Source organism: Delphinus delphis, chromosome 2 (assembly GCF_949987515.2).
Source record: "Delphinus delphis chromosome 2, mDelDel1.2, whole genome shotgun sequence".
NCBI lineage: Eukaryota > Metazoa > Chordata > Mammalia > Artiodactyla > Delphinidae > Delphinus > Delphinus delphis.
Genome location: NC_082684.1, coordinates 88,749,817 through 88,764,443, shown reverse-complemented (window position 1 = coordinate 88,764,443; position 14,627 = coordinate 88,749,817). Strand labels below are relative to the sequence as shown.

General features: G+C 45.7%; 1 protein-coding gene across 1 annotated transcript in view; it reads right to left on the bottom strand.

The window, feature by feature from the left end:
• Positions 1-14,401, bottom strand: part of SQOR (sulfide quinone oxidoreductase) — a 46,124-nt gene extending 31,723 nt beyond the window's left edge. Inside the window, exon 1 of the mRNA XM_060005171.1 lies at positions 14,047-14,401. The gene's annotated coding sequence lies outside the window, so the exon portion shown is untranslated. The remainder of the gene's footprint in view (positions 1-14,046) is intronic.
• Positions 14,402-14,627: the final 226 nt, after the last annotated feature.

The window sequence follows — 14,627 nt, the reverse complement described above, 5'->3', positions numbered from 1 at the left end:
GTTTATTTTATATATAGTAGTCTGTATCTGTTGCCAAATACAAATTTATCCAATTCCAAATTTATCCCTGCCCCCTCGTTTCCCCTTTGGTAACCATAAGTTTGTTTTCTATGTCTGAGTCTACTTCTGTTTTGTAATTGTAAGTAAGTTCATTTGTATCATTTTTTTAGATTCCACATATAAGTGATATCATATGTTATTTGTCTTTCTCTGTCTGACTTACTTCACTTAGTATGATAATCTCTAGGTCCATCCACATTGCTGCAAACGGCATTTCAGAGTTGATAATAGTCTGAAGCCAACTGATGGATATATATATGGGCATTCCTTGTGGTAATCTGTGAATTTTTGTATATGCTGGAAAGTTTCCTCAATAAAAAATTAAAATGAACGAATGAATGAAACAGCAAAAAACAGAAATCAAAAAACAGTGTGTCAGGGTGGACATTACCTTTGCTCTTTAGTCACTGAAATGTTAAGGTCTAAGCCTATTTCAAGTAATAGCAAGATAACAGAAATACAAGTAGTAGCAACACAATTACGATACTTCCCTCCCAAGTGCCTAGAGCTTTACAATTCACAGGACCCATACCTGAGTCTACACTGGAGGTATCGATACCACTTTACAAATGGGAAAACTGAGGCTCAGAGGGCCGAGGTGATCTTCCAAAGGTCACTTGAATCTGCAGCAGGGTCAGAGCTACAGTGAGTCCTTTCCGTGAACAGCAACTTTTTCTGAATGCCCTTTGGAGCAGCAATGCAGGCATTAGCGGGAGCCTGCAATTCAGAGGTGGAGAGCTCCCAGTCTGGACCTTCTCCCGGCTCCGAATCTCAAGATGACCTCTTTGCTGGGGCTCCACATGCCATCCCCCAGAAGGGCAGCCCTCCAGGCAGGGGCAGATCCAGGTTTTATGGGCATTGAAGCCTATACACGTTGGAGATCCAAAATTACAAATACAAAATTAGATAGTTAATATTAATTTGGAATGAGAAAACAAGTCCAAATAAATGTCTGGATCCTTGGTGAGTCAAGACTCTTCTGAGATCTCTTTTAGGCAGTTTAACAGAAACATAAGCATAATGCTTTCTGGTTATAACCTGGCTACCCCTCCGCTCCTGGAACTCCCAGCACCCACAGAGACCTGTGCAAGAGAGAGGCCCAAAAGCTTAAACTTCATTTGCTTCTGGGTAAATCCACCTCTAGTGCCTACTGCACTCCTCTAGGGCACTCTGCCCACCCACCCCTCTGGGACTCAATGAACTGGCCTGGTCCCTCCCTCTACCAGTTCTCTGCAAAAGCCCCTCCCACCCCTTGCCAGCATACCATGGCTACTTTGGACAATCTGAAGCTAGACCCTGACCCCTATTGTAAAACTGGCTCATCACTGCACCATCTCAGACTCCGATGTGCCAGGCACTGTGCTAGGCACTAGAGGTAGACATATCATCCCCATTTTACCAGCTGAAAAAAGTGAGGCTCCAGGAGACTGGTTACATCAAGGCCACACAGCCAAAAAAGGACAAAACCAGGATTAAACCGGAGGGGATGGAAAGGAGAGAGGGAGAGAACCAAAGCAAACATCATCACTTTCCCTATTATACAAAGGGCACTCCTGGAAATTGGCTCACACCATTATGGAGGCTAAGCCCCAAGATCTGCAGTCAGTAAGCTGGAGATCCAGGAGAGGCAACGGTGGAGTTTCAGTCCAAAGGAACAGCGGGCTCAAGATCCAGGTAAAGCTGATGTTTCAGTTCAAGTACCAAGGCAGGAGGAAACCAATGTCCCAGGTCAAGGCAGGCAGACAGGAAGGGTTCTCTCTTCCTCGTGGGAGGGTCAGCCTTTTTGTTCTATTCAGACCTTCAACTGATTGGATGACACTACCCACACCGAGGAGGACAATCTTCTTTCCCCAGTCTGATTCCTCCAGAAACACCCTTATAGACACACCCAGAATAATGTTTAACCAAACATCTGGGCACCCTGTGGCCCAGTCAAGTTGACACAGGATATTGGCCATCACACCCTCTGACTTAAACTATCAAAGGGCAGGTCCAAATATGGAAAAAATCTCAGGAAGGAAATTGTCACTGTGATTGGATTGCCAGGAAAATACCAAACACTGCCCCCCAAATGCTATGGTACCTTAATGTGAGCTCATCTCAATCCGAAGTACATGCAAGTATGTAGGCATATTTGTGGCACTTATCAATGGCACTGAATAAGACACTTCATGAAACCTTCCTGGAGATATTTTGAATCCTACTGTATTAATCATGTTTTTAATTTCTGTATTTTATGATTGTTTGACATTTGGGGGCTTTGTTAATCCTAAAGAGACTGCCCCTCTCAGGGCTAACCAACTCCTAAAGACAGTACACAACTCAGCCTAGGAGCACACCTTTGATAGGTAAAGCCAACAAACCCAGAGTCCATACCCGAACCACTTCCTCTGTCTGGCTTTTACATTCCAGAAGGCAACATTCTTCTGCCCTGATCATCCCAGGACCAGACATCAGACAACCAGGGCAGTCCCTATACGCCAGAGCCCACTAAAATTATTCAAATTAGCCAATCCCAAACCTGGTCCGCCTGTTCCCCCTGCCTCATGAAAACCACATTACAGGTTTTCCTTAATTTTTCTGCCTCCTGACCAACCTGCATGCTTCCCCATGTGGCCCTGGTACATGGGGTACCAGGCCTCCCATTCCTAGGGAACTCGGAGTCAAAACTTTGTCCTTCATGGTGGTCATCTCCTGATGTGCTGGTTTCACCATGCCTCATTGAAAACAAATCCCAGGTACATTTTAATACACTACATTAAAGTGCATTCACTACTGTCCAGTCAGATGGAAGATTTTACATGTTAACAAATTTTGCTCTACTCCTTCTCCTTACAAACTCGCTGAACTGTCAGGTGGCATTTAAAAAGCAATTTAATTACATATTACTGTTGAATGCTATAATTATGTGAGTGAGTGAGCCAAGTATTGCAACTAAATAACATAGCTACGGTATGATTTTTTAATGCAATAATTACTCCTGAAGAATACAGCACCGGGCGGTCCTCTCTTTTGTCCCACTCTATTAATGTACTGAAACGGGATATCTTCTCCAACAAGGAAAGTTTTCCCATATATTTTAGCCATTTAACCTTGATAAAAGATAAAGGCACATCAGCCAGAAGTGCTCAAAAAACATCACCTAAGCTATATTTTTATTTACAGATTTATTTCCTACACAAAAGGTATGCAGATTAAATTACATTTAGCTATGCTAAATGTGCAATCATATCTTTATGGAAAGAAAGAGTTACATGAAATCTGCATGGCCACAATTCTGCTGTATCTAAGAATGTTTCTACAAGTATTCGTTGAGTATCTGCTACATACAAGGACCTGTGCAGATGGACAGAAATTTCCCCACCCAGTCCTGGTCCCATGCCCAGTCTATTAGCTTTAGATGCTAATGGAAGAACAGCAGAGCTTGCCAGTTACTGATAAGGTAGGCCAATAATAAGGTGAGCCAAATTTCAGGGGAAAGGTGTTTGGTTGGTTTTGGCCGCACTGTGTGGCCTGCAGGATCTTAGTTCCCCAACCAGGGGTCAAACCCAGGCCCCCTGTAGTGGAAGCGTGGAGTCCTAACCATTGGACCACCACAGGATTCCCCAAGGGAAAGTTTTTTTTAACATTAGAATGTCTAATTTAAATATTGGAAGGTTAAAGGTAGTGAGATGTGTGTACATCTTTCCCTTTCTAGCTTGAGTAGGGATGTGTCCTAGTGCTTTGTGTTTTCCTCTACACTCAATAGAGTGTTTCTGAATTAATTAAGTACTACCTTCCTTCACTGTGTACACATCTGACATACAAAGGTACTGAATAAATCCATCCATCTGCTAATTCATTCTATGCTCTAAATGTTTGTGCCCTCCCGAAATTCATACGTTGAAATCCTAACTCCCAAAGGTTATGGTATTAGTAGGTGAGGCCTTTGGGGGTGATGAGGTTATGAGGGTGGAACCCTCATGAATGGGATTAGTGCCTTATAAAAGAAGGTCCGGGGAGATCCCTCACCCCTTCTACTATGTGAGGACACAGGGAAAAGACATTGGCCCTGACTCAACTATGCTGGCACCTTGATCTTGGACTTTCCAGACTCTAGAACTGTTAGAAATAAATTTCTGTTGTTTATAAGCCACGCAGTCTGTGGTACACTAGTCCCTCCTTACTCACAGTTTTGCTTTCTGTGGTTTCAATTATCCACAGTGAACTTCAGTCCAAAAATATTAAATGAAATTAAATTTTTAATTTCAGAAATAAAAAATTCATAAGTTCAAAACTGCATGCCATTCTGAGTGGTGTGATGAAATCTCACGCCATCCCACTCCACCCCACCTGGGACATCAATCATCACTCTGTCCAGCGTATGCTGCCCCTTAGTCACTTAGTGGCCGCCTCGGTTATCAGATCAACTGTATTTCAGTGCTGTGTTCAAGTCACCCTTGTTTCACTTAATGAAGGCCCCAAAGCACAAGAGGAGCAATGGTGGCAATTTGGATTTGCCGAAGAGAAGATGTAAAATGCTCCCTCTAATTGAAAAGGTGAAAGTTCTTGACTTAAGAAAATAAAAGAAATCATATACTGAGTTTGCTAAGGTCTACAGTAGGAATGAATCTTCTATCCATGAAATTATGAAGAAGGAAAAAGAAATTCATGTTAGTACTGATGTTGCATCTCATACTGCCAAAGTTACAGCCCCGGTGTGACAGGTGCTTAGTTAGGATGGAAGAGGCATTAAATTCATACAGCAAGATATTTTGAAGACCACATTCACATAACTGTCATTATAGTACATTGTTATAATTGTCCTATTTTATTATTGTTAGTCTCTTACTGTACCTAATTTATAAATTAAACATTATCACGGGTATGCACATAGAGGAAAAAACATAGTATATACAGGATTCGGTACTATGCATGGTTTCAGGCATCCACTGGGGCCAGGGGAGGGGGATGGGTCTTGGGACGTATTCTCCCACCGATAACAGGGGGCTACTGTATTTCTTATAGCGGCCCAAACAGACTAAGACAATTACTGAGATCCTATCCTTCATTACGCCAGGAGCTGTGCTGGGAAAAAAAACCAGTGAACGTGTCACATCAGGTCCTTGTGCTGACGGAACTTACATTCTAGTGGAATGGAGTACACGTTAGCCCCTCACCCCCGGCTATTATTCCCTTCTGAAATGCCCCTTCCTGTCTCCTCATCTTAGCCGTGGCCCAAAGTGCAGTCCAAGTCCCAGCTTCTCTAGTCCCTCCAGCCCAGGTTGGTTCTACAAGTCATGGTACCTGTCTTGCCCTTCTTGGAACTTTCTTGTGGTCACTGTTATTTGTTGGCATTTTGATGCCTCTGTTTTCTCAGAGAGATTGAAACCTCTTGATGGTTGGAGACTCTGGTTCTAACTCAGGTCCCATCTATCCCCACAACACTTATCGAGTATCTGGGCCCTTCTTGTCAACCCTGGAGTCCAAACAGTTGGTGGCAACAGGCAGAAAACCTCGGCCGCCTACCAGGAGTGCAGCACTCTCTAGCCACCTCCTCAGGGACAGTTGCCAGAAAATGAGGCACCTGTATTTTCCACCACCGACATCATCTCTGGATTAGGGGAAGGAAAGTTGGCGCCGGCTTCCAAAAATCTGGGTTTATGTCCCATATCTTAGATTTAACTAGCAGAAGCAAAGTACAATGTAATCAGTATGAGCTAAACACCTTAGGTGTTTTGAGGAGAGAAGAAATCATCAATGAAAACTTGGTGAAACAGAATCTGAGCAGCACGTAAAAGATTGGCAGCATTTGGACAGGTGAAGATGCTATGGGAGGGAACAGCATAGGTAAATGAATCAAAGAGTAGGCTACTGCCCTCCAGACCTCTCTCCAGCCTTCTCTGCCCTCTCCAAACCCTGGGAGCTGACCTGCAAGGTGCGCATCAGCTGGCCTACCTGGTCCTCTGGCTTCCAGTTGGATTCAGCCAGTGGGAGGCACCAGGAGATCAGAGGATGCGAAAAGAATGAAATTTGGGTATTTATTCCCCAGACCCCTCGCAGCCAAGCCTCAGCTGAGCAATGCTGGATTCCTCCAGCTGAAGGCCTTGGTTCCTGTGGGGTGGCCTTCCCCTCAGCTACCGCCCTGACTCAGGGTTCTAGTAATCCCTCTACTTGCTTCTTCAGGCCCCAAATCAATACCATTGCTTCACCACTCTTGTTGGTTCCCTTTAACCCTGCCCACATCTTTGTAAATAGTTGTTTCATTAAACCCTTCTTAACAGCACTGTTTGAGTGTGCCAAGTGTTTCATAAGACCCTGACTAATAAGCTGGGAAGGCCAACCAGATATGACTGATATTGAGAGGAGTAGATAATAAAGAAACATCATAGCCCGATTATAAAGGGCCATGCTAGGGAACTGAGGCTTTATATATCAAACTTTTCAGAACAGAGGGGAAAGCTTTGAGAAAATCAATCTAGTGTCCAGGAGAAAATTAAATCAAAAGAGAGACAAAACCAATTCTGGACATCAGTTAGGAGACTAGTACAGAGGTCCAGGTATAATGATAAGGGCCTGATTCAGTGCTAGCATTAGAAATACAAATAAAGGGCTTCCCTGGTGGCGCAGTGGTTGAGAGTCTGCCTGCCGATGCAGGGGACACGGGTTCGTGCCCCGGTCCGGGAAGATCCCTCATGCCGCAGAGCGGCTGCGCCCGTGAGCCATGGCCGCTGAGCCTGTGCGTCCGGAGCCTGGGCTCCGCAACGGGAGAGGCGACAACAGTGAGAGGCCCGCGTACCGCAAAAAAAAAAAAAAAAAAGAAATAAAGATTCAGATAAGACAGAGGTAAGGGAAAGAGAATGACTGGATGAGAGGTAAGAAGGGCCCCTGTGGGGACGGAGCCAAAGTTGAATCATGGCAGCTGAAGAGAGAGGCATTGTGTGGGCAGAAACAGGGAAGTCTAGGCAAGGGCCGATCTGGGCTAGTTTGGGACAAGTTAGGGATTTGGGAGATGGAATCCCAAATGCTAGAATGAGCATGGCATAACTGTGGACAAGGAGAAGGGAGCCTAAGCTGGTGCCAACTGGGAAGACAGAGAAATAAGACTGTATAGGCATATTAAGTAAAATTTGGGGTTGGAAGCTTAATCCTAGACAATTCGTAATCTCATCTAGGGGTCACAAAGTAGCAACCTGCAGGCCCAATGCAGACCAGAGCTGTGTTCTGTTTGACTCACAAATTCTGCTTAAATTTTGAATTAGTGCCAACATTAAAATTTTTGGATATCTTACCCTTGAGATTCCAGATTATTGGCCTCTCTGACAACACTGAACCCACATTCTCACATGTCAACTCTCTGGGCTGGAGCTGAGCCATCACTGCCCATCTGGACCCTGCACGAGGTTCCAGCTCTCACCCAGCCCCACGTGGCCTACGATACTCCTTTGTTACTGCTCAGCCCTAGCTGCACAAGAGCTGTGGTCCCCGCTAAAGGCAGTGAGAGCCCTTGGAAGTTCTTAAGGAAACTGAAAAAGACCCCCTGGGGGGGAGTCGAAAGGATGACTTAGAGTAATTCAGTTGAGTTCAGCATTTTTGAGTGTTTACTATGTCCCAGGCACTGGGCTAAGCACTGCGGAACCCGGGATGAATAAGAAGAGTCTATTGTCCCAGGGAAGACCAGGAATATGAAGGTCCATTAAATGGCTGATTCAGAAATTCAGGCACCAGCAAGGGCTTCGAATAGACAGGAGAACAGAGATGAAGGTGTGAATGCAAAACAGATGTTGAAGGAATTTTTGTGACAAATTAGCCATAGGGGATAAAGAAGGAAGGATGTGAACCGGGACCTTGTTCAGGTGGCTATACTGGAGAGACGGTGTAAGTAACAGTACTGGACTACTCAGAGTGCAGTGAAGATCCAAAGCAGGGTGAGAGAGAAGGAAACCACGCCCCTTGAGGGCCCTGAGAACGAAGGAGCCTAAGGAGCTGAGCCGGAGAAGGGATTAGGCAGGTGGCGCCCTTCCTCTCAGCTCACCTCCCCTTGAATTCAGGAACTGGATTACTATTTTGTTACCAAATAAAGAAAATGGGGCAATCTTCATTTAGGCCTGCAGGGCCATGTTGGAACTCTACCTCTAGAGCTGTTACAATGCCAAATATTTGTTTAAACATGAAGCTGTGAAGGTAGTGCTCTAGTAGTGGACCAAGAGAAAATCGTCCAGGCAACAGAAACAATCCCGGACGGCTCCCTGATGACTCAGGGTTTAGAGTCACATTGGGTTTTTTAGTTCCCTAACTCTTTAGGGGGAAACTGTAGGAATTTTCTTTAAAGAATTACTGATTAAGAGTTACTAATGAGGGGGCTTCCCTGGTGGCGCAGTGGTTGAGAGTCCGCCTGCCAATGCAGGGGACACGGGTTCGTGCCCCTGTCCGGGAAGATCCCACATGCTGCGGAGCAGCTGGGCCCGTGAGCCATGGCCGCTGAGCCTGCGCATCCGGAGCCTGTGCTCCGCAACGGGAGAGGCCACAACAGTGAGAGGCCCACGTACAGCAAAAAAAAAAAAAAAAAAGAGTTACTAATGAGGACATGGCAATGAAACAGTGGCTCCCTTTGCTACTGAGAAATTTCCTACAAGTTTCCCTAGCCTATGTTCATTTTACAATCAGAGAGCTTTGCAATAGGGGGGGACTGACAACTTCACCAAACCATACATTTGCTAAGCAGAAAATAAAAATCCTACTTACAGAAAGAGAATTCTCTCACATTACGGCTCCAGAAAAAGAAACAATAAGACAGTCAATTGGATTATTTCAACTGAAAGTTAAAGGTTTTGTCTGAATTATATGGGGGGAAGTGCCTTGTTTCTCTGCTTGTTTTAGCCAGTGGGAGCTTGACCACTCATGTTCTAGTGTATAAATCATCACAATTTAGCTCCCCTTCAACCCCACCATTCACAGTTGGCCTCTAGTCAAGTATACTGAAGGTTTCAATGTTTGCATATGCCTGTGTGTGTCCATCCTGAGACTGTACAACAAGACACACAGGAGAGGGAGGCCTAATGTGGAATTAATTTGCTTCCAGTCACACAGCAGGGATCCACCTTTGCCTTGATCTCCTGAACCCATTCAACGATCACAATAAAATTACTCATCAGCCTCTGGAGTGCTGGAATGCCCACTCAGAGTTTCACATACAAGAAGCCTCTGAGGAGTGGAGTTTCATTATAAACAGGGACTGGCCAATTTGTCAGGCATATTGTTCCATGGAATCCAGCGTGCGAGGTCTTAACACAATGAGAAGAGACTCTTTAATTACACGTTACACATGTGTTGTTTGAACGTGATTGAAGAGATGCCAAGTTCAATACTTTAATGGTTAGGATAGAATGAGGGGGTAGACACAGTAACAGGTGTGCCAGGTTCCCTAAGCTAGTGTCTTTCCTATGTCTAAATAAATGACACAGTTTCCCATTCCTGCAAAAGCCTTGTCTGAGGACATGTCAGGAGTTAGGAGACCCAAGTCCACATTCCAGGTAGTGCCAGGTAGGGCTTGTCCTTAACTATTCTGGGTCATGTTTTCTTCATCAGTGGAATAAAGGATTGGACTGGGTAGTTTCAAAGGTCCCTTCCTTTTTTAAACTCTGTGATCCTCTAAACGAGGGGAAAAGGGAAACAGAGGTTCGCAAGCAGATACTCAAAGGTGAATACTTGTCCTACTAACTCCATAAATTGACTGGAGCTCTAAACTACTGCAGCAAAGAATGACAATGGTTTGTAACCAAGCCTTGAACATAATCAGAACGGAAACCATATCTCCCTTTCTCTTCCCCCGAGTCTGACACCAGCACCATTGCTGACCATGATTCACTGGGCAGTTGCTGTGCACTATCCCAGACACAAAAAAAACATCAGAAAAAATTACTGAAGGTTTTCTATGTGACAGGCATTACACTGTGAATCACATAATTTCTCACAACAACCCGAGACGTTGGTATTATCATCCCTGTTTATAAGTGAGGAAACAGACATTGTGGAGCCACGGGCAAGTCGCAACCACTTTGAGTCCTCTTCCACGAGCGTAAAATAAGTGGATGTGTCCAGTTGACTTTAAAGGTCCCTCCTACTCTATGACTCAAAACAAGCTTGGATTTGATTACCTAGACCTTGAAAGGCTCACGATTATCGTGCAAACCCAGTTGGCCAGAAAATAGGATGGCCTGTCACCCACTTAAAGCACCACGCACATGCTCACAGAAACACAAAACCACATTTACTAAACGCAGCACCTCCTTGGGATGTTCTCACAATCTATACTGTAAACAAGGTGATTGTTAAAACACACCATTTTCCTATGAAGACACCATGGGCTGCCTTACAGCAAACTGCCAAGGGAAAAAGAAAGTATCATAGATTGAAATCACCATAGGCCCCAAGATTGAGGCCTCCCCCTTCCAGAAGTCAGGGATTGGTCCCAGGATAAAGACACAGCTATTCCCTCTCCATTACTGTAGATTGGGCTAGAGCTGCTGGTTCCCAGCTACACAGAATGAAAGCTCCCTGAGGGCTGGGCTAGGGTGAAATTTGTAAATTCATTATGACTGGAAAGGAATTACCCCATGGTACTTAAGGATGATCACCAACACCATCATCCCATCACCCACCATGCATTTATAAAAGCATCTGCTCTGTACATGGCTCAGCAGCTAGGCTGGTCATTTGCTTAAGACTGTTTTTCCTAACAGTCAGGACCATGAAGGTGAAGAAGGCCTTAATGACCTCAGACAGGATCCAAGGGACAATACAGAGTGTCTGTAGAAAGAGAGCATAAGATATTCTTGGGTAGGTAAAGGAGAGGGGTCCTAAGAGAAAGTGATGGACCTGCTGGGATCACGACTTAGAATAGAGTGCCAAATTATATTAACTTGTTAGAGCTGCCATTAAAAAAAAGAGAGAGAGAGAGAACCCACAGCTAAACAACAGAAATTTATTTTCTCACAGTTCTAGAGGCTGGAGGTTCAAGAGCAAGGCCTCTTGGGGCCCTATGTAATTGCAGCAGTATAATATTTTGATATATTAACCAACTCTTTTCACCTTGAGATTCTCAGTTACCCTGGGAGTCAACCCCACTCATGCAACCAGACATGTGGCACCCACTGCCTCAAGGAGGGCTCATCCCATGGACCTGCAGAACCAAAAGGTCAGATGCTTAGCTTTTGTTTTCAAAGGGCAAGGTCCAGGTTGAATTAGTCTGCCTGATTAACATCAGGCTATCCTACAGCAAAAATTGAACCAGAAACATCAGCGGCTTGACACGAGAAAACTTATCTGGGTTGAGCCTTCCTCCTCCATCTTTTAGCAACATCATTTGGAACACATGGCCTTGAAGGTCAGTGCAACAAAGGAAGAAAGAGAATAAAGAGCTCACATTCAATGTAAAATTCCTCAGCCTGTATATTATTCTGCTCAGGCTGCCATAACAAAATACCACAGACTGGGTGGCTCAAACAACAGAAATTGATTTCTCACAGTTCTAGAGGCTAGAAGTCCAAAATCAAGGTGTCAGCATGTCTGCTTTCTCATGAGGCCTCTCTCCTAGGCTTGGACCTTCTTATGCCCTCAAATGGTCTTGTCTCTGCACACCCCTGGTGTCTTTTCCTCTTCTTATAAGGACACTAGTCGTAATGGATTAGGGCCCCACGCTTATGATCTCATTTGACTTTAATTACCTTTTTAAAGGCCCTCTCTCCAAATAGTAAGATCCTAAGGTACGAGGATTAGGGCTTCAACATATGAATTTTTGAGGGGACACAATTCAGTTCATAACACCAGCATTTGCCCTCTTCAAAGTTACAGGCGTAGACAGACCCAGCGTGGTCTAAATTTACTGTTCTTTACAAAGTTCTCTCCCCATCTCTCTGCCCCAACTTAGCAATTTTACAAAGTAAACCACAGGCTTCACTGGCTGGATCTACTTTTCTTCTTCCTATTACCATCCACATTTATTGGATTACATAGACTTTTAAGGCTGGGAATTAAGAAGCAACTAGTTGGCTTTAGGTCTAGTCTAGGCAGCTTGTAGCAACTTTCACCTTCTGCTCCTTTTTACCAAATCTTCAAGGGTCATAGAGGAGTTATGTAATGGGTGACGGAGCAGGGAAACGTGAAAAGAGAAAAGAGAAATGTGCATCTGTGTCCAGAAATGCCTCATCATGGGTCTGTCTCCATTCCCTATAAGACAATTTCCTGCGTTACATCACATCAGATTAACAGGCCTAGACACAGGCAAGATGGAGGAGAAACTGTTCTGCAAAGGAGTTCTAGTTTCCTATCAACACTCAATTTCATTTTCTCTGGCAAAACACCAGCCACACAGACCCACACGCACAGACCCATAGGCCCTGATTGACATTTCAAGCCCTCCAGCTCCAGATGTGTTCCTACATTGTTCAGCCAGTAGGAAAAAGCAGCTCGAATTTTAAGCAGAGTCATTTCGCAAACCACCAGCTGTCTCCTGGATAAATTCTGGGTTTTTTAGATGTAGTTACAAGCAACCCTCTCCAATGCACTTATTCATTCAAACAATATTTATTGACTACATTCCATGTACCAGGATTGGGGACATAATGGTGATTGCCACAAGCTTGGGGTCTAGTGAGGGAGACAAGTTCTAATAAATGGTACCTATCTCACCCCTCTGTGCCAGGTGCAATACTGGATACCTTAAATACTTGGGAAGGTACGATTATCTCCACTGTACAATGAAGAAGCCAAGGTGAAAAGAAGTCCAAAAGACAAGCTCGTGCTGCTAGTCAGTGGAAGTGTCAAGACCAGAAGCCATTTGACCTGACTTCCTGAACTTGGGTGGAAGATAAAAATTTCTATCTTTATTTTCACTAATCTCTAACTGAACTTTAGCACTTTCTTCATATATTTATGCAAGAAACCCCAGCAGTACCAGTAGTACCTATTACTGTGTTACCAATAGAAATCACAGATATTTTCTTACATTACAAGCATTGCCCAAATCCTGAAATATTATTTGTGTTCATTACTATTTCAAAATTATGATAGCTATTAGATCCACTGCTAGATCATGTTACTTAATGCATTCGTTTTTCTAAAGGCACATATACTACTGCATAAATTCTTTTCATATGTTGACAAGTGTTTTGAAATAGGTTTCCTTTATAATTCTATGCCTTTTATGTTACACCTTCAAAAGTACTGCACCAAAAAGTGGTCCTTAGTCTTCCCAGAAATGCCAAAGTGGCAATTGGCAGAAAAATGGGTCAGAACCCTTACATTACAGCAATGGGCAGCCCAGGCAAATCCAGAGGCTCTGCTCACTGTGTCTTTGAGTAAGAAGCTAGGTTGGGATTCTTTAATAACTAAAAGAGAGAAGCGAAGAGGAAAGGAAAGGACCCCAATTCCACGAGAGGACCCTTTCTACCCTTTCCACCAGTTCCTGCTCAGCACGTGCCCTAAATGCTCTCCTCTGCTGGTTCCAGCCGCAGCTGAAGCTGATTCCTTGAGCGCCCCTCCGTGCCTCGAGCTGTGTGGATAAATGTGCCCCACTGTGGGCAAGCAGACTTCCTACCCCCGGGGGCTGAGCACCCCTTGCGCCCTGGGAACCATGCTGAGTGTCAACAAGCGGAAGGTGCCAGAAATTCCCACACACTAAGATACCAAGAAATTCCCATACACAAGACGACGGATACTTCGGGTTTTTAACCGCCCTTCGCAGGTCAGCTTCTCCGCGACCCCGAGGCCCGACACTGCCGGAAGGAGTCCCAAGACCCGGGTTCCAGTAAGGGCAGCACTAGCTGTAGATGCCGGGGGTGGGGAAGAAAAGTGTGAAGAGGACTGTAACCCGACACACAGGGGCCGCGCAGTCCCAGCTGCTGGGACAGAGTTGGGTTAACAGTCGGCCTTATGGGTGATCTCTGTCCCCGCCCGGTCCCCCTCTCCTGGCCAAGTGCCCGATATAGGCCGCAGGATGCCTCTTACCCAGGGGTGCGCAGAGCCTCCGGCCACAGCGTTGGTGCAGCAAAAGCAGCCGCTCCCTGCGAGGGCTCTCGCCTCTGCTGGGGCCCGCCCGGCCCTGGGCGGAAGCTGGAGGCGGGGAGAGCGAGCCCACCCCCACCCCCACCCCAGGAAAGTTCCGGAAAGGTCCCGCCGCTGCCCCGCCCGGCGCCACGGGCCGGGGAGCCAAGGCCAAGTGCGAGCTGCACCCGGGCTTCAAGCGCTCACAGGGTACAGCCAGGGACGCGAGTCCAGAGGGCCCGGGGCGCTGCCGGCAGGGCAGACGCCCCTACCCGCAGCGCACCCTGGAGCGCGGCCGGGTGCCCTTGGCGCGACATAGGAGGGCACGGAGGCCACCTGTCGCTCCCCCCATTCCCGGGTGCCTACACCGTTGCGTAACTGGCAGGAACAAAGGTGAAGGCGGGGCTGTGGATAGAGGCCCTGGCGGTTTGCTTTGGGTCGTCCAGTGAGCCCTGCTGGGCTTCTCATCTGGTTCCCAAGACTGTCCAGAGAGACAACTGTTGCCGGGTTCATTTCACAGATATGGTAACCAAGGCTCAGAGAAG